General features: G+C 40.7%; 1 protein-coding gene across 3 annotated transcripts in view; it reads left to right on the forward strand.

Annotated features, from left to right (window-relative positions):
* Window positions 1-24,403, forward strand: part of REPS2 (RALBP1 associated Eps domain containing 2) — a 2,057,440-nt gene that overhangs the window by 128,668 nt on the left and 1,904,369 nt on the right. The window lies entirely within an intron of this gene.

A 24,403-nucleotide genomic window follows, 5' to 3' on the forward strand; every position in this document is an offset into this window, starting at 1 on the left:
TGCAGAAAGGAGGTGCAGAGTGAGGGAGGGTGCTGAAAAGGTATGCATGGTCATATGACTCAATAGCTTTGGAGTATCTATAAATCTGTTAGTATTGACTTTACATTGTAGAGATCTCCACCTTGACATCAGCTTTGTTCAGTTCCTTCATTGTCATATATAGCCTCTCTTTGGCCGTAAATGTATTTACCAAGTGCATAGCAGTGGCAGTGTTTTTACCCCTCCCCCAAAAATGGATCTTTTTTTGCTTCATGTTTTACTGCTATTAGTAGCAAATTATGTAGAGATCTTAATCAGAGTCAGTGGTTACACAGTTAAGTTTGGTCTAGGAACCAAGAATTGTGGTTAACTGTCATAAATCCTATGTCACCCTAATTCAGTCCAACTTCTTTATGGGCTGCTGTTTGGGGAATGTTCCGATTAAGGCATTTTTACCACTTCATTGCCTCCAGGACATTATGGACGTAGGCAGACTTTCTCTCATGCTTTAGTCTAGTCTGTCCTATAACTTTTGGATGTCTTGGCAGCATTGCTGGACATGCTCTCCTATATCTAGCTGTGCAATTGTTTTCTTTAGTGGACTCCAACATCCTGGCAGTCTCATATAGTCCCAGAATCGGTCATACCTGGATGTTTGACTTACATGGATCCTTCTCCTCAGTTATTACAGGAGGTCCCTGCATTGGTGAACAACCTGAGTGAATCTATCATTGAGACACCAGCTGTAGATCTCCACACACTTAGTGGGGTCGCTGTTACAGTCAAGGCCTTGAATCTAGGTTTGGGGGTTCAACTTTCAAAGCTTCTCAGTACAGGGCTTGTGGTCATCTCAGGATTTTCAAGAGGCATGCAGTTGCCTTTGACATTAAGGTAGTCGTACCTTAGACAGCTTCCCTCATCTGTTTCCCCAGGATATGTTTATCACAATTTTGTACAACATGACAGCAGTGCTGTGCTATTCAACAATTGCCAGAGTGTTGTCCTGACGGTCCAAGGTTATGGTGAGCACTTCAGATAATATTCCAGTTTTGTGACTTGCTGGAAAATGTTATTAAAATAAATTCAGCAGCTTTTGTTTTGTCATTTGTTCCAAAGTGGATGCTGTGAGCTCTGATAAAAGTCTTTCGGCTTTTCCCAGTTAGGGGTCGCCATAGTGGAACTCCAGTCCGCTCATGACTGGCAGTGGAATTTAAGGGTGCCGAGTTGCCAGCCCGACGCCCAGCCTTCAAAGAAGGCACGCCCATTCATGCTTGCTCCTGCCTGCATGTCTTTAGCGCCACTTTCGACTGTGGGAGGGCATGCAGACTCCACACAGAAGGCGCTCAGCCGAGAATCGAGCGGGATGCTGTGAGCTCTGATGCTTGTATGAAATGAGTCATGACGTGTGCATGTGAATGTGTGTGTTTGTCTTTAAACTTGGGGGAAGATTACAGATTAGGTTTTTCAGAATTAACATATAAACCCTAATCTGCACATTTCAGCAGCAACCTCTGCTCATACCTGGTCAGAGATAATTATAATAAGTCAAGAGTATGCTTCGAGATCCAAAATACCCAAAAACTTTGTGTGTGTTTTGAGGCATCCTATTACTGTTCTTAAGTTGGGATGAAATAAAAATGAAACTGTTGCGGATGACTAACAATGTTTGCATTAGCAAAGGGTGGTGGATGAGATGTATGGTTTCCAGCAAAGGTAGGCACTAAAAGTATTTTTTTTTTCAAGACCAGGTATTATTTGTCTATGTCCTTCTAGTCACTGTTGCAGTGTTCTTACATATGGGTTGTATTCTGCTCCATGACCAGACATCTGGCCATCTCAGATGGCCTGTATCCAAAAGCTTAATGCCACTGCCTGTACGTGGGATGTTGCATGAAGGCACAGCCAATGTCAGTCATAAAGGGGACATCTGCATGTACAATCCTCAGAACTTTTTTGCCGCCATTCAGAAAAGTTGACTCATACATTCAGTCTGCATTTGGATTTTCTGGATTCGCTTTACAGCTTCAGATACCAGGTGACGTGAGATGCAAAACAGGGGTCAGTAAACAGAAAATTCTTTTCCCAATAGGCTAAAACCCCATTAGCAAAACTCCCACCACAGGGAGATCCCATCGCTACTCCTGATTTCTGAAGATATATACTGCTGTTAAAGGACATAAAGTTGTTACTTAATACTATTTCAAGTAAGGTTTCAACTACATAAATTACATTGTCATCCACTTTCCTTTCAAATAAAAATTCATGTATCCATTGGATACCCAACATTTGTGGTATGACTGTGTACAAATCCTTTATATCAACAGTCAGAAACCAAGAGTCAGCCTGAAACGGGATCTTACTCAATTCTTGGAGAAAACTCCAAGAGTCCTTACATATGTGGACCTCTTTGGAGATTAATGGTCTTAAAATGCTGTCAATATACTTAGCACAAGCAATGGTAATAGAACCACGCCCGTCCACTATAGGCCGAAAGGGTGGTTGTGCCAAAGACTTGTGCGTTTTTGGGATGCCGAATAACACCGGCAATCTAGATGCAACAACATTCAAATAGTGATACAAATCAAGGTCAATACAGTTCTCCAAAAATAGGTCTTCTGTCAGACCCCTTATCCTTGCATAAGCTGTATTGACCTCATTAATACTGACAATTTGGTATCTATCAGTTTCTAACAGTCGGTTCATACTTTGAACATAAACACAGTTGTTCATGAAGACCAATCCACCCCCCTTATCGGGTTTCATAACCCTAATGTTACAATTTTTCAACAATTCAAGAAACTGATTTTCCTCTCTTGTAGTGTTAAAATACCTTTTACTAGGGGGATGGTTGGCCTTAAGTGCTCTAAAATCGTATTCACACATCTTTTCAAATAGACAAAGTGTGTCGTGTAATGGGGGGTTATACACGCTGGGAACTCTAAGTGTACCTGAGAGGGAAGTACCATCACCCATCAAGATTTTTAAATTGAGTTTTCTCACGAATAATCTGAGATCAATCAATATTTTAACAAGGTCAAACGGCTTGTCAGGTACAAAAGATAACCCCTTAGAAAAAAACTCCACCATGTCAGAGTCAATATTGAAAGAAGTGTAATTATAGATTTTGAAGTCCCCTTTTGAATCTGTAAGAACCTCCAAGTCAGAAAACCGATCAATCATCTCCTGCGTTGCCCTCTCCGATTCCTGTAATTGTTCTGATTGGTCCTGTACTGACCATTCGTTTGTTTGTTTTTTCTGTTGTTGTTGCCCCTGGAAAAACCCTGCTGATGGTTAACATTATCACAGCTGTTTACTACGTCCTCCTCAAATTCATCCCTGGTATCTTTGTCAAACCGTGTGGTAGTAGTATTGGTATTAGAGTTTACAGTTTTGCTAGCATTACTAAGGAGTCTCTCACTACGACGAAGTGGAGGCAACTCTTCATTATCATGAGACTCCTGTGGTAACTCATCCTGACCGCAAGCAACATGATGTTTACCAGATGAATTTGTTCTTTCCAAGCTCATACTTTCCAATTTGTTAGACAGTAAGGGTGGTCGAGGATAAGCTTTGTGGAGACGATATTCATTAATGTCTCTACTAATTTTCTTTCTTTTATTGCTAGTAAGTTTGTTAATAGTGGCATCAATACTACTAAAGATGCGCAGAAATTCGTACTTGTACCTAAAGAACTCAGGATCACTTTTAATGGTTTGCTCCAAATTAGCCAGCTCAACCATAAGAAAATCTACTTCTTTCTGGTACTGCAAAATCATGACATCCATGTATTCAAAACCTTGCTGGTCAAACAAGGTTAACAAGTGTTTATGAAATTCTGAACCTTCGATAAGTCCCACCGGAAAACGCCACTGGCGTAAACCTTTTGGGACTAATTTTTTAAAAACACATTCTTTCAAATATGAGATTTCAAGCTGCAGTTTCCTGCACTTGAAAAGTTTAGAGTCAAAAGTATTAATAGAGTAGGATAAGTCACTTACGTTTTCCTGACCATTAAAACTGCTTTCTTCCGTAACTTCGTCTCTAAAAAAATCCGTGTGGCTAAGAAATCTGTTAATGCAAGGCTTGCCACACCATTACTAGTGGAATAATTGTTTCTTTCTTGTTCGTTGGTCAACGTTAAATTCTTGTTTATTTGCCCTGGTGGAATGTCCGTACTATCCAAACTCCGCGAAGAACCAGGTACAATAACCGGCGCGACACCGGAAGCGCTTGTAATACAAACCGGTGGTGTCCCTGGATTGTTAGAAAGAACCGGAGCTGCAAAATTAGAACAGGCACCTGACGCTGACTGCGTTACCACTTCAGTGCTCTTCGGTTTGGTAACGCTGTTAACTTGCAAAGCGTCTACCTTTTGTGTCAACTTGTCCATTCGGTCCATGACAAGTTGAAGCAGGAGAGTTAAATTCCCTTCGGCGTTCGCCTCATTTGATAAACACTCTCCTGCTGGAGAATTACAGAAACCATCCTCATTTTGAGTAAATAGTAAACCTTGGGTAGACATGCTCACACTGCTCAGGGCAAACAACACCAACAAACTATTCCAAACGTGCCGGTGATTCACAAACTAGAGAAACGAACAAAAACCAAGCAGCTGAACTCTCCCAAGGACGATTTATTCATCAACAGTAACGTAAGCGTAGTACAAAACCAAGCTTTCGGTGAGCTCAGTGTCCCACCTTCATCAGACAACTTTTACAAGCCAACCACCTTAGTTTAAATACTAAACAGTTAATTGATTAATTACATTCAATTGTATAAAAACTAATCCAATTAAAAGGGATTTGTGTATATAAACCAGTGTTTATCTATATAAATAAATTTATTTATATATATATATATATATATATGTATATACACATAACACATATGTCAATTACTGTAAAACCTCATCCTAAAAAATCATCATTTATTTAATCACTAATTGAAACATTTCATTACCTATGTTCTAATTTCAATACTAAAACCAACCTATAAAAAACATCAGTAGTGAAAAACTTAAAACAAGCATCAGTGGTAAATAACTTAAAACACATATTATGTCAGGAAAACTTTGTGTTAAGTTAAATAACCTTAAAATATAGAATATATCCTACTCTATTATTCAATAGTATTTAGTATTAGTTTAGTGTTTAGTATTTAAACTAAGGTGGTTGGCTTGTAAAAGTTGTCTGATGAAGGTGGGACACTGAGCTCACCGAAAGCTTGGTTTTGTACTACGCTTACGTTACTGTTGATGAATAAATCGTCCTTGGGAGAGTTCAGCTGCTTTGTTTTTGTTCGTTTCTCTAGTTTGTGAATCACTGGCACGTTTGGAATAGTTTGTTGGAAATGAAATTAATTGTAAAACAATCATGCATGGAAGGTGCAAAATACTCTTAAGTCCTGATGGCCAAGTGATATTTTTATTGACTTAATGTAGTTTTTTTTCCCATCATTCCTTCAACTGTTCTCCTTGGCTGTTCCCACTGTATTGCCACATTTTGACCCAAGCAGGATACATCGATTCTCATTAGAGAAGAAAAAAAAAATCAGTGCTTATTACATCACCAAAGGAAGTAAGGTCAAGGGACTTTACTCCTTATTCTCCCTCGGTCCTAGAAAAACCAGAAACACGAGCCATTTCTAGGTCTTTCTGCCTCAATATTTCCATTGTAGGGTAGAAGAGTTGTACAGTCACTGTCCAGCTTGTCTTCCTGTTATTTATATGAAGACTAGATGTGCTGTTAGGATGTTCAGGATATTATTTTAACTAAGTGTAGTATCATGTCTTTTAGTAGACGACCCCTTCACTCATCATACTTCAAACCACAAATCTAGTCAAGGATCTAGGTACTTGGGTTCGTGGCTCCCTCTCTTTTGACCATCATATGGCAATAGTCTTCAAGAAATTTTTTTTTTAAACCCTGCTAATCATCAAAGGAATATCATCACGGTTAAAAGAGGCAATCACTCCGTTATACTTGGCTTTGATCAGGCCAGTTATTGAGTACAATTACCTCTTTGAGGTGTATTTCACTAAATATAGCAAAAGTTAGAAAGAAAAAGAAGCGCCTTATGTTGTGAAAGCGCTTACCTTTGTTTTATTCTTTGTCATTAAAGTGTGGATTTATTTTATTTAAGCTGTGTGTCTGCAGCCATTACTACTTTATTTTTAAAAGTAAGAAAGACCCTAAACACTCTAAACCAAAAAGATCACAAAAAGATTGCAGGCTTAAAGTCCCTGAGTTCCAAAGGCAGGCTGGAAGCCCTGTCCCTTTGTTCAGTATTTTATAGACTTTTGAGGGAAGAGCTCTCTCTCACTTATTGCGCTGTAAGAGACCCAGTTGTTTTGGACTTCCTCTATCTCTGTTAAGTCCAATATGTCCACCAGTCCAGGGGCCTAAATCTTCACTGACTGATAAATAAAACACTGTAGAAGGGCAGTTTTAACGCAGTGCCTTCCAAAACCTATGAAGTAAACTTCTCCAGCATGTTAAGCAGTGTGACTCATTTTCCTATAAACAAAATCTGGGTGAATTGTTGGGCAGTCACATATTTACTTTGGAATTGGCTAGTGTGGCTCTCCTGCAGAAAGGAGGTGCAGAGTGAGGGAGGGTGCTGAAAATGTATGCATGGTCATATGACTCAATAGCTTTGGAGTATCTATAAATCTGTTAGTATTGACTTTACATTGTAGAGATCTCCACCTTGACATCAGCTTTGTTCAGTTCCTTCATTGTCATATATAGCCTCTCTTTGGCCGTAAATGTATTTACCAAGTGCATAGCAGTGGCAGTGTTTTTACCCCTCCCCCAAAAATGGATCTTTTTTAGCTTCATGTTTTACTGCTATTAGTAGCAAATTATGTAGAGATCTTAATCAGAGTCAGCGGTTACATAGTTAAGTTTGCTCTAGGAACCAAGAATTGTGGTTAACTGTCATAAATCCTATGTCACCCTAATTCAGTCCAACTTCTTTATGGGCTGCTGTTTGGGGAATGTTCCGATTAAGGCATTTTTACCACTTCATTGCCTCCAGGACATTATGGACGTAGGCAGACTTTCTCTCATGCTTTAGTCTAGTCTGTCCTATAACTTTTGGATATCTTGGCAGCATTGCTGGACATGCTCTCCTATATCTAGCTGTGCAATTGTTTTCTTTAGTGGACTCCGACATCCTGGCAGTCTCATATAGTCCCAGAATCGGTCATACCTGGATGTTTGACTTACATGGATCCTTCTCCTCAGTTATTACAGGAGGTCCCTGCATTGGTGAACAACCTGAGTGAATCTATCATTGAGACACCAGCTGTAGATCTCCACACACTTAGTGGTCACTGTTACAGTCAAGGCCTTGAATCTAGGTTTGGGGGTTCAACTTTCAAAGCTTCTCAGTACAGGGCTTGTGGTCATCTCAGGATTTTCAAGAGGCATGCAGTTGCCTTTGACATTAAGGTAGTCGTACCTTAGACAGCTTCCCTCATCTGTTTCCCCAGGATATGTTTATCACAATTTTGTACAACATGACAGCAGTGCTGTGCTATTCAACAATTGCCAGAGTGTTGTCCTGACGGTCCAAGGTTATGGTGAGCACTTCAGATAATATTCCAGTTTTGTGACTTGCTGGAAAATGTTATTAAAATAAATTCAGCAGCTTTTGTTTTGTCATTTGTTCCAAAGTGGATGCTGTGAGCTCTGATAAAAGTCTTTCGGCTTTTCCCAGTTAGGGGTCGCCATAGTGGAACTCCAGTCCGCTCATGACTGGCAGTGGAATTTAAGGGTGCCGAGTTGCCAGCCCGACGCCCAGCCTTCAAAGAAGGCACGCCCATTCATGCTTGCTCCTGCCTGCATGTCTTTAGCGTCACTCGACTGTGGGGAGGGCATGCAGACTCCACACAGAAGGCGCTCCAGCCGAGAATCGAACGGGATGCTGTGAGCTCTGATGCTTGTATGAAATGAGTCATGACGTGTGCATGTGAATGTGTGTGTTTGTCTTTAAACTTGGGGGAAGATTACAGATTAGGTTTTTCAGAATTAACATATAAACCCTAATCTGCACATTTCAGCAGCAACCTCTGCTCATACCTGGTCAGAGATAATTATAATAAGTCAAGGGTATGCTTCGAGATCCAAAATACCCAAAAACTTTGTGTGCGTTTTGAGGCATCCTATTACTGTTCTTAAGTTGGGATGAAATAAAAATGAAACTGTTGCAGCTGACTAACAATGTTTGCATTAGCAAAGGGTGGTGGATGAGATGTATGGTTTCCAGCAAAGGTAGGCACTAAAAGTATTTTTTTTTTCAAGACCAGGTATTATTTGTCTATGTCCTTCTAGTCACTGTTGCAGTATTCTTTACATATGGGTTGTATTCTGCTCCATGACCAGACATCTGGCCATCTCAGATGGCCTGTATCCAAAAGCTTAATGCCACTGCCTGTACGTGGGATGTCGCACAAAGGCACAGAGAATGTCAGCCATAAAAGGGACATCTGCATGTACAATCCTCAGAACATTTTCGCCGCCATTCGGAAAGGTTGACTCATACATTCAGTCTGCATTTGGATTTTCTGGATTCGCTTTACAGCTTCAGATAAGTACCCCATAGGCAATTTAATTTGTTGCTACTGCATTGTTGTTGTTGTTGTTGTTGTTAATGTTGTCTAGAAAGGGCAAGTGTAGGTGTGGAAGGCAAATTCCACATAAGGATACTCACGAGCTTTGCTTGTTTTGCTTAGGGCCTACTCACGACCATCGGTCCTTTTCTGTCAGGCCTTTGTACAGAAGACTTTATGCAGTTGTTTGTTGGCTTTAATCTCTATTTAGAAAACCAGATTGTTAAATGTTTGGCTAGGGACACAGTGGAGAGTTCCGCGAGTTCTACTGAGCTGTCCGTGAAGAGGAAGGTCAGCAAAGCCAGGCCCAAATTATCTTTGGCTGCACCTTTTGTCTCCGACATATCCTTAGAGGTTGAGGGTAACCCAGTGGTGCAGTCGGAGATGCAGTCTGTATCTTTGGCGGATACCACATTGGAAGCCATCAGAAGTGGGGATCTGAGCATGTCCGTGGCCATGCAGACATCAGGTATGGACAACTTGGGGGAGCCATGGCTTGTTATTTCAGAGGACTCTAAAACCATTTCTGCTTTCCTGCCTAAAGAAGTCCCGGGCATAAGGCCTATGTCTGCCTTTTCTCCACCACAAGAAAAGCATGTTAAAAAGAATCAGAAGACGAGGCATTCCACTGTCCCTTCCTCCTCTTCGTTGGATTGAGTTGTCTTTTCCCAGGGTTTTGTTAATGCTCTGATCTTGAGACCTCCAACCTGAGCTTCACTCATTTCAAGGCCTGCCTTTTCCTGTTCTCCTGTTCTGCCATCTGCTTCCCAGGACTCTCCTACTGTGCAGTCAGTGTCTTACCCAGTAGAGGATTCTGACTCTGGGGGGGAGGGGGTCTTCTTCAGATGAAGACTCTTTAGCATACCCCACGCAAATCCCTTCCACTTTGGAATATGCTTCTCCAAAGGAAGAGTCTAATGAGGAGGATTCCCCCATGGAAGAAGTTTCCTTTTGGGATTTCATCAATAAAATCAGGGAATTCTTTAAGTGGAATTCTTCCCAAATCTCAGAGGAGCAAAAAATATATGATCATCTTCAGATGGAGGCACCTGCTCCTTCAGCAGTACCTCCAGTCCTTCCAGCTTTGTTAGCTGCCTTTGCATCTACTTCTAAGACCCCAGACTCTCAAGCTCCTGCTCCAAAAAGACATGACTGTTTGTTTTATAAGGTCCCTGAAGATTGCAAGTTTATTTTTAAATGCTCTTCAGCTGATCCAGCTGTGGTATCCATTACTTCTGACAAACCCTCTTGTGTTGCTCCTTCAACTAAGTTGCTCCCTTCTGACAAAGAAAATAAGATTTTGGAAAGGTTGGGAAAGAAGGTTTATACTTCATCTTGGCTATCAGAGCCCTTAATTACCAGGGTCTCTGTATGCTCTAGCCTTGCTTTCTCAGGCTTGTCAGACCCTGTCCCAGTTACCTGACTCAGAGGCCAAGTCATTGTCTCTCTCTGTTTTGGCTGCATCCTCCCAGATAACTAGGCATTCAATCAAATGCAGCTATGATGCTTCCTCCTGAGCGGCAACTTCTGCTTCTGTTCTCGAGGCATTCCAGGCTACATCTCCAGGGTCTCCCTGATGATATCTAGGCCAAATTACGTGATGCTCCCTTGGATAATTCTGCCCTTTTTGGCAAAGCAGTTGCAGAACTTTTTAAGACTCTCAAGGAAAAACATAAGGAGCTCCAGGATTTGAAGTACTTGCTGGTCTCCCTAGTTAAATTTCATAGGGACTTCCCTGCCAAGACTCCTTTTTTTCAGGAAACCTGCTTGTTTGTCCTCGTCTAAACCTTCTGAAACTAGGCCACTTAAGTCTTCAAGGAGGCCCCTCAGTCTAAGGCTGTTGCTTCTCTTCCTTCTCCCCAGCAGCCTTTTCAGCCCATACAAGGCTCTCTCTCTGACTCTGTTTCATCTTCCAAGTCATACTCCGCTATCTCTTTACCGTTCTCTGTCCCTTTCAGCCTGGAAGAAAGTCACTAAGGATTCCTGGGTGATTTCAATTGTACAAAACAGGTACTTTATGACTTGGAAGACTCTTCACCCCTTTCAGGGTATTCCTCAGTCACCCACCAATCAACTGCACCTGTTTCCTCAGTTACTTGCTCAACTTTCCAACCAAGACACAATTTGGTCTGTCCCTCCAGGCCAGCAGTGAAGGGGGTTTTACTCCTGGAAGTTTCTGGTTCCAAAGACTATCCTTGGAGAACCATTCTAGACCTCTCGACTTTGAATACCTTCCTGGTGGTGCCTTCTTTTGGAATGCTATCTCTGCAATCTCTTGTTCTTCCCCTTGTACCACCTCAGGCTTTCTTAGCATCTCTGGATCTCAAGGATGCCTATCTGCATATCTCTATTTACCCTCAGTTCAGGAAATTCTTGCGTTTCTTGGTGGGTTCTTTGCACTTTATTTTCTGCCTTGCCTTGCCTTTTGGTCTTTCCACTGCTTCAAGATTTTTCACAAAGTGTCTAGCCCCAACCATTGTCTTTTTGAGATCGAAAGGCCTTCAAGGTTACCCTTACTTGGATGATCTGCTCTTTCTGGCCAGCAGTCCAGACCTTCTACTTCAACACCCGGACATAGCTATTCCCTTTCTGCAGGGCTTATTATTCACAATACAGTTCAAGAAATCAAGTCTGACCCCAAGCCAGGATCTCATTTTTCTGGGCTACAGGTTCAGGACAGATTTGATGATGGTGCTTCTACCTTCAGCAAAAGATTCTGAGTCATAGCATTCATATACTCTCTAATGCCCCTTTCCTCTATCACGACCAGGGAGTTTGAGACTGCTGGGATTCATGGCCTCTACAATCCCCATGTTGTCCTTTGCCAAACTACACATGAGGAAGTTCCAGTGGTTTTTGAAGACAGTTTGGTCCTAGCATACGCATCCCTTGGAGGTTTTGATTCATCTTCTCCCTTGCTTGAAAATAGAGCTGGGGTTGGTGGATGCAGCATCTCAGTCAGAATCCTGACTTACCACTCCAGATACCTCAGCCAACCAAGCAGCTTTTCACAAATGCCTCCGATTTAGGCTGGGGGCAACCTTTGCTGCCAGAATGTTACAGGGTCTTTGGTCCCCCCTCAAAAAAAAAGGGAGCACATCAACATCAGAGAAATGAGGGCGCTAATTTTATCCTCGCAGACGTTTCATCCAGTGTTTCTACTAGGATTCCTCAGGATTCTTAGACAGTACTATGGTCCTTTGGTACATAAATAAGCAGGGGGCAGAAAATATTATCTTCTTTGTCAGTTAACCATCAAAGCATGGCAATTGGCTATTCAGTGTCACTGCATGCAGTGTACCTTCACTCTGCTCAGAAGTTGGTGGCAGACGCATTAAGCAGATCCATGACACAATCCCATGAGTGGATGCTTCACAGGGATATGTTCCTGGATCTAGTATACTGGTGGGGTGCTCCAGAAGTGGATCTCTTTGCCTCCCCTCTGAACAGACAACTTCCTTTTTTTTTTGTGCCAGGGTCCCTCACCCTCAGGCTTGGAAGGTGGACGCTCTACCCTTGTCATGGAAGGGGATGTTCCTCTATGCATTTCCCGCCTTCCCTTTAATTCAAAAAGTCCTGTTGAAAATTCTACAGGACAAATGAAAAATCTTGCTAGTGACCTCCTTTTGGCCAAGACAGCACTGGTTCCCTATTCTTATGCAATTAATCAAGGGCCATCACTACAAGTTGCCTCACCGACTAGACCTACTCACTCAGGACAAGGGATCTCTGATTCATCCACAACTGTCAGCTCTACAATTGACTTTGCGGGTGATCAACTTTCGATTCCTTTCAGGCACTTGTTTTCTAAGGATGTGCTTTGGGTTTTTCAGGAGCCCAAGAAACCCAATACTTGGAAATAAATAAATCTTACATTTCCAAGTGGAAAAGATTTTCTGTCTGGTGCCAAAAAAGAACCCCTTCTTGGCGGATATTCCTTAGTGCTTTCGTACATGTGTGAGTTGCTTAACAATGGTCTTTCTTATACATCAGTCAAGGTCCACTGTTCAGCCTTGTCTGCTTGCTTGCCTTTAACTCCCTCCTTAGCTTCCAGGCTAGAGGTTAAGCTTTTCCTGAAAGGTATCCTACACATGAAACCTCCTAAGAAACCAGTTCCTCACCCTTGGGATCTCAACTATGTGTTAGAGAAGCTTACTTAGGGCCCCTTTGAGCCAACAGGCTTTGCTTCTCTAAAGTTTTGCACTTGGAAAACAGTAATTCTGGTAGTTTTAACCTCTGCTAGAAGGGTCTCTGAGATTCAGGCATTAATGGCTTCATCCCCTTTTTTGCTTTTTCACAAGGATAGAGTATCTTTGAGAACTAATCCTTCCTTTATGTCAAAAGTGGTCAGTGGGCTGTCTCTGAATCAGTCTATCCAGTTGCCTACTTCTTCCCTTCTCCTCAATCAACTACTGAGAGGATTCTGCATTCTTTGGATGTACATAGACTGCTCAGATTCTACTTAGACAAAACTTAGTCTATTAGGAAATCTGATCAACTTTTTGTGTCCTTTTATCTCAGAGTGCTGGGTTTACCTGTTTCCATGCAAACTATTTCTTCTTGACTCTTTAAGGCCATTGTGTTTTGCTATGATTTTCATGGAAAATCCTTATCCTCTTCTGTTAAGCCCCATTCCACCAGATCAGTTGCATCTTCAGGGGCGTACTTCAAAGGACTGGACGCTCGATCCATTTTTGGAAGCTGCTGCCTGGTCTTCTGTCCTTACCTTTACAAAAGCATTACTAATTGGATAATATATCCAGATCCAGGGCAGGATTTGCTAGGGCAGTACTGAATGGATTTGTGGAAAATGTTTCTGCTTAGTCATCCTTTCTTCCTTCCCCCTCCCTTGGTTCCCTCTCAGCTTTTGCACTCTCCCATATGTAAAGAATACTGCAACGTTGAATAGAAGGACATAGAATAATTGTGTAAAATCTTACTATAACCATAGATGTTCTTCTCTTCTCTTCTATGCTGCAGTGTTTTATCCCACCCATCTTCTCCCTACATCTTGCACTTCACCAGGAATTTTTATTTATTTATTTTTTTACTCCCTTCGGGATTTTTTTTTCTTCATAGGGTTACCTTATTCTGAGGATTGTATATGCGGACGTCCCTTTTATGGCTGATGTTCTCTGTGCCTTCATACGACATCCCATGTATAGGCAGCGGCATTAAGTTTTTGTATACAGACTGGACGTCAGGTCGTGGAGCGGAATACAAATCATATGTAAAGAATACTGCGAGAGAAGGACATCTATGGTTATGGTTGCATTTTGCACAACTATTCTTTTTTATGATTTTTTTATGGTTTCATTTTGAAATCTCCTAATACACATGTTCACTATCCATAGACACACATTGAGAGCTTTAGGGTTCAAGAGATTATTTTTGCTTTCCTTTTACTGTTTGTTTGGAGTTTGCACATTCTCTTTGTGTTTGTATGAGTTTCTTCCACGTACTCTGGTCTTTTCCCTGAGACTTGCTGTTTTTTTGTTTCTTTATTGTTATGAATTTGTTTCTATGTTTGTTTCATGGAACCTCCTTCTTGTTGCTGTTTTAACAATATAGGGCCTTGAATATAGTAGATTTTACCCATTTAACACAGAAGTTACAAATACATTTGAAGTTTTTAAAGTTCCATTTCTTAGAATACATTTTGAATAGTGCTTAGTATTAAAGGAACAGTTTTGTTGGATTGTGCCAACTTTGTTTTCCAAATACCTTTATTGAATTATCACTTGTAACAAACGTAAATTTACATTCATATAAAACTAGTCAAACTATATTAACAAAACAAACATTATACTTCACATATTTAAGCAATAACCCACGCCTAGGTGTGGGTAATGCTGGATTTTCCCACGGTTGGTGCGGTTTGGTCACAAGAGCGAAGCCCGAGTGACCAAACAAAGACAACCGTGGGTAAATCCAGCATTACCCACACCCAGAAGTAGTTTATTGCTATTATACAATGACATTAATTAAGAAAAAAATACTTTTCTTAAATAATGTCATTATATAACGGTGCTGTGCTGTCCTTCCGCCGCTGGACAGCTCCGCTTTGCCATTGCTGGATGTACTGCACATGCGTTTGGAACTTGCGTTCCCACGCATACCCAGTACATCAGTGCTCAGGAAAGTAAGCAACAGAGAAAAGAAGATCTCCGTTGCTATGCTTTTTTTTTTTTTTAAAACCCTTAAAATTAAAGAATATATCAACGGAAAAAAGTCCGGGCGACCGGACCTTTTTCCGTTGTATATTCTCAACGGGCACACTTGTTGGGCTGGCCAATCAGCATGCTCGTTTTATGGTGTTACCGGCCAGTCATTGTATAAATTGCTATATATCATATAACCTAAGCAATATTGCATAAGTTATTCAATTCCTGCCTTTTTAAACAAAAACATCTTTATTACCATCACTCACTACATAGGCAGTCATACATTTATATAAATGAAAACAGTCTACATGGACACAATCCTAGTTGCAAGCATTTTATATCACAAACCATTCTGACACACTCCTAGTTGTAAACATTATACATCACTTATAATCTACCTAGTCTTTCTCACTCAGACATTACATAGCTCATTTAAGCCCTGCCATCTCTTAGAACTCATTCCTCCCTTGTATGTGTTGTTCTCACAATTCCCATTTTTTTCCAGTGTAGTTTGCTCCTACTTTTTTCTAAAGATCTCAATTCCAGTTGTTTTAACTCTGATTGTGTCAGTGTGTGTGTGTGTGTGTGTGTGTGTGTGTGTGTGTGTGTGTGTGTGTGTTTTATTGTAAAGTTTTCAAAATGATTTGACTGTGATGGTGGCATAGAGAAATGAAGCCCTGACTATGGGCCAGGTGACTAGAGGTCGATTAGTAGTTTGGTTACTTGGCGCAAGCAGGGAGGTTGGGTGTGCCCCTTCTGGGTGAGAGGAGTGTGTACAATTGGGCACATGATTGCAGTTGCTCCCTGGTTGAGGCTGGGGACACCATAGCGGTGTTGTCCATAGGGTGGCAGGGAATTGACTCAGCCACACATGGAAATATAGGTGATATGCTAACCAGGTAGGCCCACTGGACACACAGTCCCTTTTCATGTTCCACAGACATTCCTTTTTTCTGACCATTATGTATGGACTAGACTTAAAATGGGCTTTCAGGGCAGTTAGCCTAGTATTCACCTGTGAACCTGTGCTACAATGTCCATTGCAGTTCCTCCTCTGGGGTGGTATTGGTCATGCGCAGGGAGAGAGAAAGAGAGATTAGGCCTTAAAAGAAAATGCTGCTTACCATAAGTATTGCTCTATCCCAGGAAGTCTCTACCTCCTCACTGGCCCTGAATATCGGTTGTAGCTAGTCTGAGGATGGCTAAGTGGGGGGTTAGTAGACTCTATGAAACGTAGGCCATGTTAGCTGTGGGAGCAAAAAAATGTTTTCAAAGTAATTCTATATTGTGGTCACCATTGTTGATATAAATGGTGCAGATTTCATTTGATGTAGCCTGTTACCCCCTAAATGGTGGCAGCATTTTAAAGACCTGTTGTTAAATGAGAAGCCACCCTTAACTTATTAAAATATCATTCCTTTTGGAATGTCACAGAAGTGCTTTAGCTGTTACAGTATTCAGACTGAAGCTTGTCAGGGCCCATTTTGTCATGGAAAACCTGTAACCTTTGACAAGAACAGTGAAACTCGCAACAAGTGTCATGCTACCGCCATAACAAAGTGCACTTTTTTTTTAAGTTGTTAGACAGGTCTGGCTGCATTGGCTTAAATGAAGTAGAGCAGAGTTCTGCCCTCAGGCCAAAGGGTTTGGCTGCGAACCTGACGTGTGCATGTGCAGCTGCCACAGATGTAGCCTGCTTTTTCATTAAATGGACCTTATGCTTGACTTGGCTTTGTGTTTATTTCCATAACGTAAATCTTACAACCTGTCATTATACACACATCTATCAGGTGTGCCAGCTTAATGTTTTCAGATCATGAGTTCATGTGAAATGTAGAGATTATAAACAAATTACTTTGACTACTTGCAGAGTGGTGTGCAGTGTTTGTTTATTTATGATGTGTTTTCTCATCTCTTCATGTCACGATTGATTCTGTGGCCCTAAGAACATAACCAGTGACATTTGTTTAGTGGTGTGTTTTTTTTTTGAAACGACTAAAGGTTGAACATTTTTTTTTAATAATCTGTCCCTCCATTGCCTAGTGGCGGAGTCTGGCTGATCAGTGTACAAGATAAGGATGCAGTAGTACAGTACCTTCTAACCCTCTTGTTATTTCTGTTGCCTACAGGAGAGTATCGCACTGCCTGGGTTATTTCTGGAATGAGCTCCCTGCTGCTGTTGCTCCGCAGGTTTTCCCTGTAAGTCAGTGTATTCAGCAGCAGTTATGTATTACTGTATGCTGTCTGACATCTTTGTAATTCCTCATTGTGATATGCTTGTTGTGATGTTTGCTTTTCATATGCCTCTAGCAGATCTTAAAATCTTCTAAAATATTGCTTTGCTGCTTAGGCTGCAGCATATGTGGCCTGACATCTGTTTTTAGACAAGTCCCAGGTGCTTGTGTACTGCTGAGTGTTTTTGTTGCTTGCACCTTGTGCCACCTTTGTTAACATGGTAATGCAGTCATTTCTGGATCAGCATTTTGTCATTTTTGGCTTTGCATTAGGTCTGTAGTGTACTGTAAGCTATGGCACTTAACTGGCTGGTGGCATAGAGAGTTAAGACTGTGAACTGTAGCTCCTGTGGCACAGTGCTTGATTGCGTTAGCCTATACTTTGCCTACCATGTGAACTTGAATAAATCAATTAAAAAGACATTGCTTCCAGGTCACCCCTGAAAAGGGGATGTATATACAGTGGGCCTGCCTGGTTAACAAATGGCTATTATTTTTATTAAATGCATCATAAAGTGGGTGCCATTTTGTTGTGCTGAGTTTCCCTTGGATGAAAATTGATCTAAACTTGGAGCCTATAGGTAGAAAGGCCCTTACTATAGGTTAGGTGACCTGGGAACAATTTGTGGCTTGGGCACGTGACTACAAAGGCGGAGAGGATGCTGCTTCAATAAATGTGATTCAGCTGAATGGCAGAAGTGTGTTAGAACTCAGAGGAGCTGATCTGGGAAGCACTCAGACATGGTCTTCCAAGCTGGTGATGGTAACCCTTGTCAATGTGCTTGTTGAGAGCACACATTAATAGTATAACAGACCGAGTAGAGGTGAAAATATCTTGGATTTGGTATAAACTAACATGAGTAACCACTGCAGCATCCCTGCAGTGTCATCCTCCCTGGTAAGATTTGACCACAGAGCGGTCATTTTTGAGGTCACAACCCCCCCCCCCCCCAGCTAGGGTCAAACAAAAAATGGTCTCCAGAGCTGATTACAACCTCCTGAAGGAAGGTATAAACAGCTTTGCAGCCCCCTCCCCCTCCATAAGAAGTGTCACAGATGTCCAACCTACACCAAAGTACTATGCAAGCATTTATATAGCTGCATGGAATCAGGAATACCAGACAGGACAACATCATTGTCCCCAAGGAAGAGTAAACCTGTCTGGTGGACATCTGCAATAATTAAACTCTTTAGAAAAAAAATGCTGTCCAGGACCAAGAAAGAGCAGGTGCCTAATTGGAAGCAGTCTCTCCTTAGCTTGAACAAGCAAATAAGAGCACTAGTGAAATCTTCCAAAGCAAACTTGAAGTTCAGACTGGCCATATCTACTAAAGAGAATCATAAGACCTTCTTCATATATGTCTGCAATCTCAAAGGAAGCACTCAGATTTGCTCAGAACTGGTGGTCAAGGACACCACATACACAAATGCCATAGATACAGCCAACCTGCTGGCAGACAGGTTAATTGAAAACTTCACCCCTCTGCCCCCCCGCCCCCCATCAGTAAATCAGGACATCCCCAGCACCTGACCCCCTCCTCTTATCTCTAGGGAACAAGTCATCACTGCCCTTTCAAAGACAAAAAAATACAGCCTCCATGGGACCTGATAACATTTCAGGCCGCATCCTACATGAGGACAGCCACTGTCATCCCTTTGCGCAAAGGTGGAGTGTCCACCGATCCAGGAAATTATAGAACCATCAGCCTAACTAGCCTGATCTTTAAGGCCATTGTTCACAGGGTCATAGATAATACTAAGCTAACTGCCCTTGTGGGCCATTTTAATCCTAGCCAATTACCCATGTAAGAATCAAACCCTGCACCTTGAATCTGTAAGGTAAACACCTTAACCATCATGCCAACCTCCCACCATGGACTTTATTAACAAGGACATTGGCAATCTCCAAGCACTCGATCCCACACAGTTTGGTCTCATCAAGGAGAGGTCATGCCTGTTAAATTTGGTTGACGACTTTGAGAAGGCAACAAAGCCATGGACAATGGGCAGACAGTGCACACTGCCTACCTTGATCTGGCCAAAGCCTTCAATACTATTCCTCACTCGGGTATAATAGATAAACTCTGTCAACTAGGCATCAATCCATATGTTACCAGATGGGTTGCAAACTGGCTGACTGATAGAACCCACCTACTCAAAATAAGGGAAGCCACCTCAAGCAGCAGACCCATAACAAGTAGTGTACTCCAGGGATTGGTCTTGGGGCCTCTGTTGTTTGGGCTATACTTTTTCTGAGGTGCAGGCCAAAATTGGTGGGTTATGGCTGACCAAGATTGCTGATGACTGCAATCTGGGCACTGTCATCAATTTCTGTAGTGATGTGGACATCCTCCAAGAGGGTCTCACCCAAACAAATGACTGGTTCCAGAAACATTGCTTCAAATTGAATGCCAAAAAATGCATAATCATCACCCCCTTTGGGAAGAGTGACGTCCCCACAAATTATCACATTAATAAGGTCCTAAGCACGCAATCAAGTCATGAGGGACTTGGGCACCCAGGTTGATATCAAACTGACTTTTGACCACCATATTGCCTCTGTTGTACAAAAAGCTTTCTACATGGCCCACCTCATTAGTAAGGGCATCTCATCCAGGGACAACACAGAGAAGCGTCTGAATTTGATGGCTGGTTATGAGTGATTTTGTGTTATCAGTGTGAGTTTCAACTGTGAATGAAGATAATAATTCTAATAGCTTGCTTGATTCCATCTTTAGTTTAGAGAAAAGAAAAATGATGACTTTGTACAGTTTTCCACTTGATGATGCATATTTAAGTAAATATATCAAATTAGAAAAAGTTCATATGGATTTATGGTACTTAAGATTCCCGAATGGAACAGAATTTGGTTCTACCTTTTATCACAATTTGGATAAGTTATTTAACAAACAAGGTCTTGAATTACTTGAGTTAATGAGTAAACACGATGGTGATTTAATCACTGGTCTTTTGAGTGAAGTCAAGGCGCATAATAATAAAATCAAGTAGAACCTTTTGTTTAATATGTGGATGTAAAGATAAGTATTTTAGGGTTTTAGATAGGGTAGACCAGTTTTGTTTTAAGGTTAAAAGTAGGAAAAACAAAAAACTAGCAAAGAATGGCAATCAATATTAATTGTCTACTGCATATCCCCTTAGAAACAACAACAAAGGGGGAGAAATTTGGACCCCATTCACTGTAGGTTTATTGCTTATATGGATGTATGTTCAGCCAATACAGGCAGTGTTAATCAACAGGATGATTTGTTTGTTGATGACAGTGGTTGTGAATCCCATCCCTTATTGGGCGACCCTTTAGAGTTCCTTTTGGCCCCGCAGATTGGAGAGGCTAGAGAGTTACCCAAGCAGGGTAGAAGGGAAATATCCTCTTTTGCACCTAAACAACGGACCGACAGTAAGAAAACAAGACAGAGAGGGCAGCCCAAAAGGGGAAGGAGAGAGGAAAAGTGAGAGGAATGACACATTTTAAACACATTATATATGATAAATTCTCCAATTTTGGAGGATTCTAATGGAATTCTGTTGACTAGAAATGTCCTTAAAATTTTTAATTAAAGTTGTTTAATGATTACTGATGAACACTTCTCCTTTTTTGAAAGGGGATTTTACATTATTTTTAACAGATTATCTTACTGAATTCAAATTGTTCATTCAAAAGTTAAAATTGGCAATACAATATCACTGTTGATGCAGATGCATCTTTTAGACCATGTCATTTTTGTAAAACAAACCCTTTGGTTCAAGTTTTTGCTTCTGCTTATGAAAATTACTTGTGACTTTTACAGTTCTTATGTTTCCAAGAGTAATTTATCAATGTTTTATAATCTTACTAGGAATGAGTATAAATTATTGCAAAGTTTGAGAAAAGATAACACTTAAGGGGTCATGAAGCCCAACAAAGGTAGCAGAATTGTGTTGTATGACTCAACTGACTATGTGAGTGATATGTTTATTCTGTTACACATCCTGATACGTATATTACACTGTCTAAAGGCCTACAGCAGATGCCCTATGCCGACTGTCTAAAAAAAACTCCAGGTATACTCTGTGGCATATTGTCTACTCAGAGGCGATCTCTGCTTAACATACAAGGCCATGTCAAAGCCTGAGCTGTTGGACACGCTCCACTTAAAGAAATCCCAATCCCTCAGAGCCACACCCTCCAGGGATCTAAACCTTGTCATCACAATGAACAAAACATGCTGGAGGGATAGGTTCCTGACCAAAAGACTCCCCATACTCTGGAATAGACTGGCCATACATGTCAAGCAGAGCGCCTCCTTGGCCCTCTTCAAAAGGAACCTTGACGATTGGATGGGAGATGGGAAATTCATCCCGGGGATCACATCAATCACTCTGCTAGACAGGGGTCCAGGGAGGTAAATATTTTGGAAAGAAATATCCAGGGAATTGTTATGGCTAGGCTTGTATAGGCACCAGGGTTGATAGTCTTGTACCAACCTATGAACCTATATAAAGGAGATTAATTTAATAACATATAGAAATATTGGATTTCTTTTTAGAAGATGGCTTACTACAGTTCTCAATTACATCAGCATTGTTTCAGTTTCTAAAGAATACTTCACCTACTATTCCGACCATTTCTGGGATTCCCAGAATGTGTAAGAATGTACAAAGGTAACCATTTATGCCCATTGTAGCAGCCAAGGGGTTGAAAACTTAATCATCTGCAGTTGTATTTGATAGACTCCTTAAGCCTCTGTTTTCTCAGAAGACCCATATATTTAGGGATTCCTGGGACATCTTAGGAAGACTGAAACCAGAACCTTTTGGCAGTGACTTCAAATTTTTAACTATTGATGTGGTTGACTTATTCTCCAGTACACCATAAGACATAGGTCTGGTCTATTTTCATGACGCTGTTTTGATTTGGATTTTGTATCAGTAAATTACATCAAAATAATGGTAGATTTCATGGAGATTGATTAATTTAGACACCACTACATTTTTTTGAGGGGGACTTGTACAAGCAGATAAGGGGTGTTGCAATGGTAACAGCTTGTGCCCCTTCGTTTGCAAACTTGGTAATGCTATCATGGAAAAAAAATGTTTTAGTCTCAGTTTTATAAATATGGTAAGTTACATTTGCGTTTTGTGGATGACATTCATTCTGGGGGAAGAGAGTGAAACAGATGTTGATCGTTTTGTGAATTATATTGAAAATATGACAAGTTTTTTGAGATTTATTTATCAATTCAGTTCACAAGAAATCAGTTACCTTGGTACTATAGAAACTACACAGGAAGATTTATTTTTAAATCCTAAAACTCGTGTGTGTATATGAAAGATTTATTCTCATCTTATCTTGTATGAACATTTATATTGCTAGTTTTTTTTTAATCTTTATTGAGTAATTTTGGAAGTTCAGCCTTTTTGAATGAAAACTAATTTGCTATTCAGATATTTTTGATTTTCCTTTATGGTTGATTTTGTACTTGATCACATGGGGTTAGTCCAGTGGATTTAAAATTACTGTTGTTGGATCCATTTTTAGTTCCGATGAAGTCTGTTTCTTTTGGTAGATAAAGGCAATTTGCTCAACTCACAGTCTGTTAATGATTGCTACTGTTTCTATGTGAATAGAAATTTTGTAAAATTTACATTGTGTTCGTTGCTATTTAGCAAGTGATATTCCTGGAGGCCCATATATCTGTTCACATTCTTGGTGAGTTTTGAGGTAAAGAAGTTAGTGTTGATGGTAAAAAAATAAAATGGAGAGGAAAATGTGTTATGAAAAAGAAAATCAGATGGGTGTGAAGATGGCTGAAGCCAGTCATAGCCAGGGTATTAATTCTATGAAGCTTTTTAGTGCTGTTGCTGTTGTGTTTAGTAAAACTTAATGCACACTGTATTGTGTGAAGTGAATTGTTTTATGCATATGTGTGTACATATGAATAAACCAATAAAGGAGACTTGCTGGATTTTCCTGTTCATCAAGGACACAACTGCTCCTTCCCTCACAATTGATATTACTTTTTGTTCAGTCAGTTATGTCACCTTTTTGCCAGCTCATTGTAGTTTGTTTCCTACTTTAGCATTGACATTTGGGGTCTTATAGTCGCTTTGTTAAATAAGCATGTGCTAGTCTGTTTTTTAGCTAGTGTGTTCTAGTTTTTATTTTATTTATTTATTTATTTTTTTTAGCTAGAGTGTTCTAGACTTAGTCTTGAAGCAAACCTTCTTGTCTTTTTTTTCATGCCATTTCTTTTTCCCCTTACCACATAAATGTTGTTACCTCTGTATTTTCTCACTAACTTTACATGCCGATAGTCCGTCTCACTCATTGCTTTGTTTTAATTTTCCTCTTTGAACACTTTCTCTAAATTGTAAAACAACAGTATTGCAGCAGTTTTACCATTGCCTTGTGTAGTGGGAGGATGACCTCAAATGTCCTTGAATTTACACTATGTGGTAACATTCCAGGCTTTTTTCTCCATTTTCTGCTACTTTTTTGCACTGTGGCATATGGTTAGTTGTGAGTCTAATAAAAAGAATACCCTGGCTATTGGTCATCTTCAAATCTTAGTGCCGTCCAAAACAGTCCTATTTAAGAACACATCTCTTTCTGGGTATTTTTACTAGCAGCCTGCATTATATCAATCTTTTTTGGACTTAAGCATTTGTTGCAACTTTTCTGACCATTCATTCTGAACCTTGATCTGCTCCTCTGACCACCAGTCACTCAGATGTGCTGTCTTTGAAGTCCATGTTACAAGTGACATTTGTATTGAAGATATTGATTAGGGCTTAACCAAGACATTTTTGACAGGACCCCTCTCTGACATTCATCCTTTTTTCACACACTTTGAGATGTCCCTTCTCCCACTTAGTCATGGAAGGCTAAGCCCTTTTATTTGATGATTACGTGATAGACAACACACTTCTCTAAAAGGAATATTTTTATCTGCTTATCAAAGTACAGGGTTTACTGGCTTGTAATTTTCAGGTTCTATTCTAACTCGCATTTGTTGAATGACACCAACAGGTTTTCTAAGTGTCCTTTAGTATTTTGCACGGCCTCTCAAGGGACAGGTCTGTACAGTTTTACTAGTGATCTCATCAGTACCTCCTGTACACTCTGCATAACAGAATAAGCGACAGCTCATCTTCTCCCTGGAATGTATCCCCCTCTCCATTTTCCCAGTGCTACAAGTACTCCGCAAAACAGCTGTTTACATTGTTTTCCCTACCTCAGCTGCCCTTAATACAAACTTGCATCATTCACAGCCTGCCCTCGGTAAAGTCAGAAACTAAGCAATGGGTTAGTAGCTCTTGGCATTCTTGGATATCCTTTTATACGTTCCTGATGGGCTTCAGCATTGTGATGTCAGTTTTTTTTCCCTAACTTGCAAAACATTTGCTTAAGCCCT

Source organism: Protopterus annectens, chromosome 5.part1 (assembly GCF_019279795.1).
Source record: "Protopterus annectens isolate FY-2018-M chromosome 5.part1, PAN1.0, whole genome shotgun sequence".
Classification (NCBI taxonomy): Eukaryota; Metazoa; Chordata; order Ceratodontiformes; family Protopteridae; genus Protopterus; species Protopterus annectens.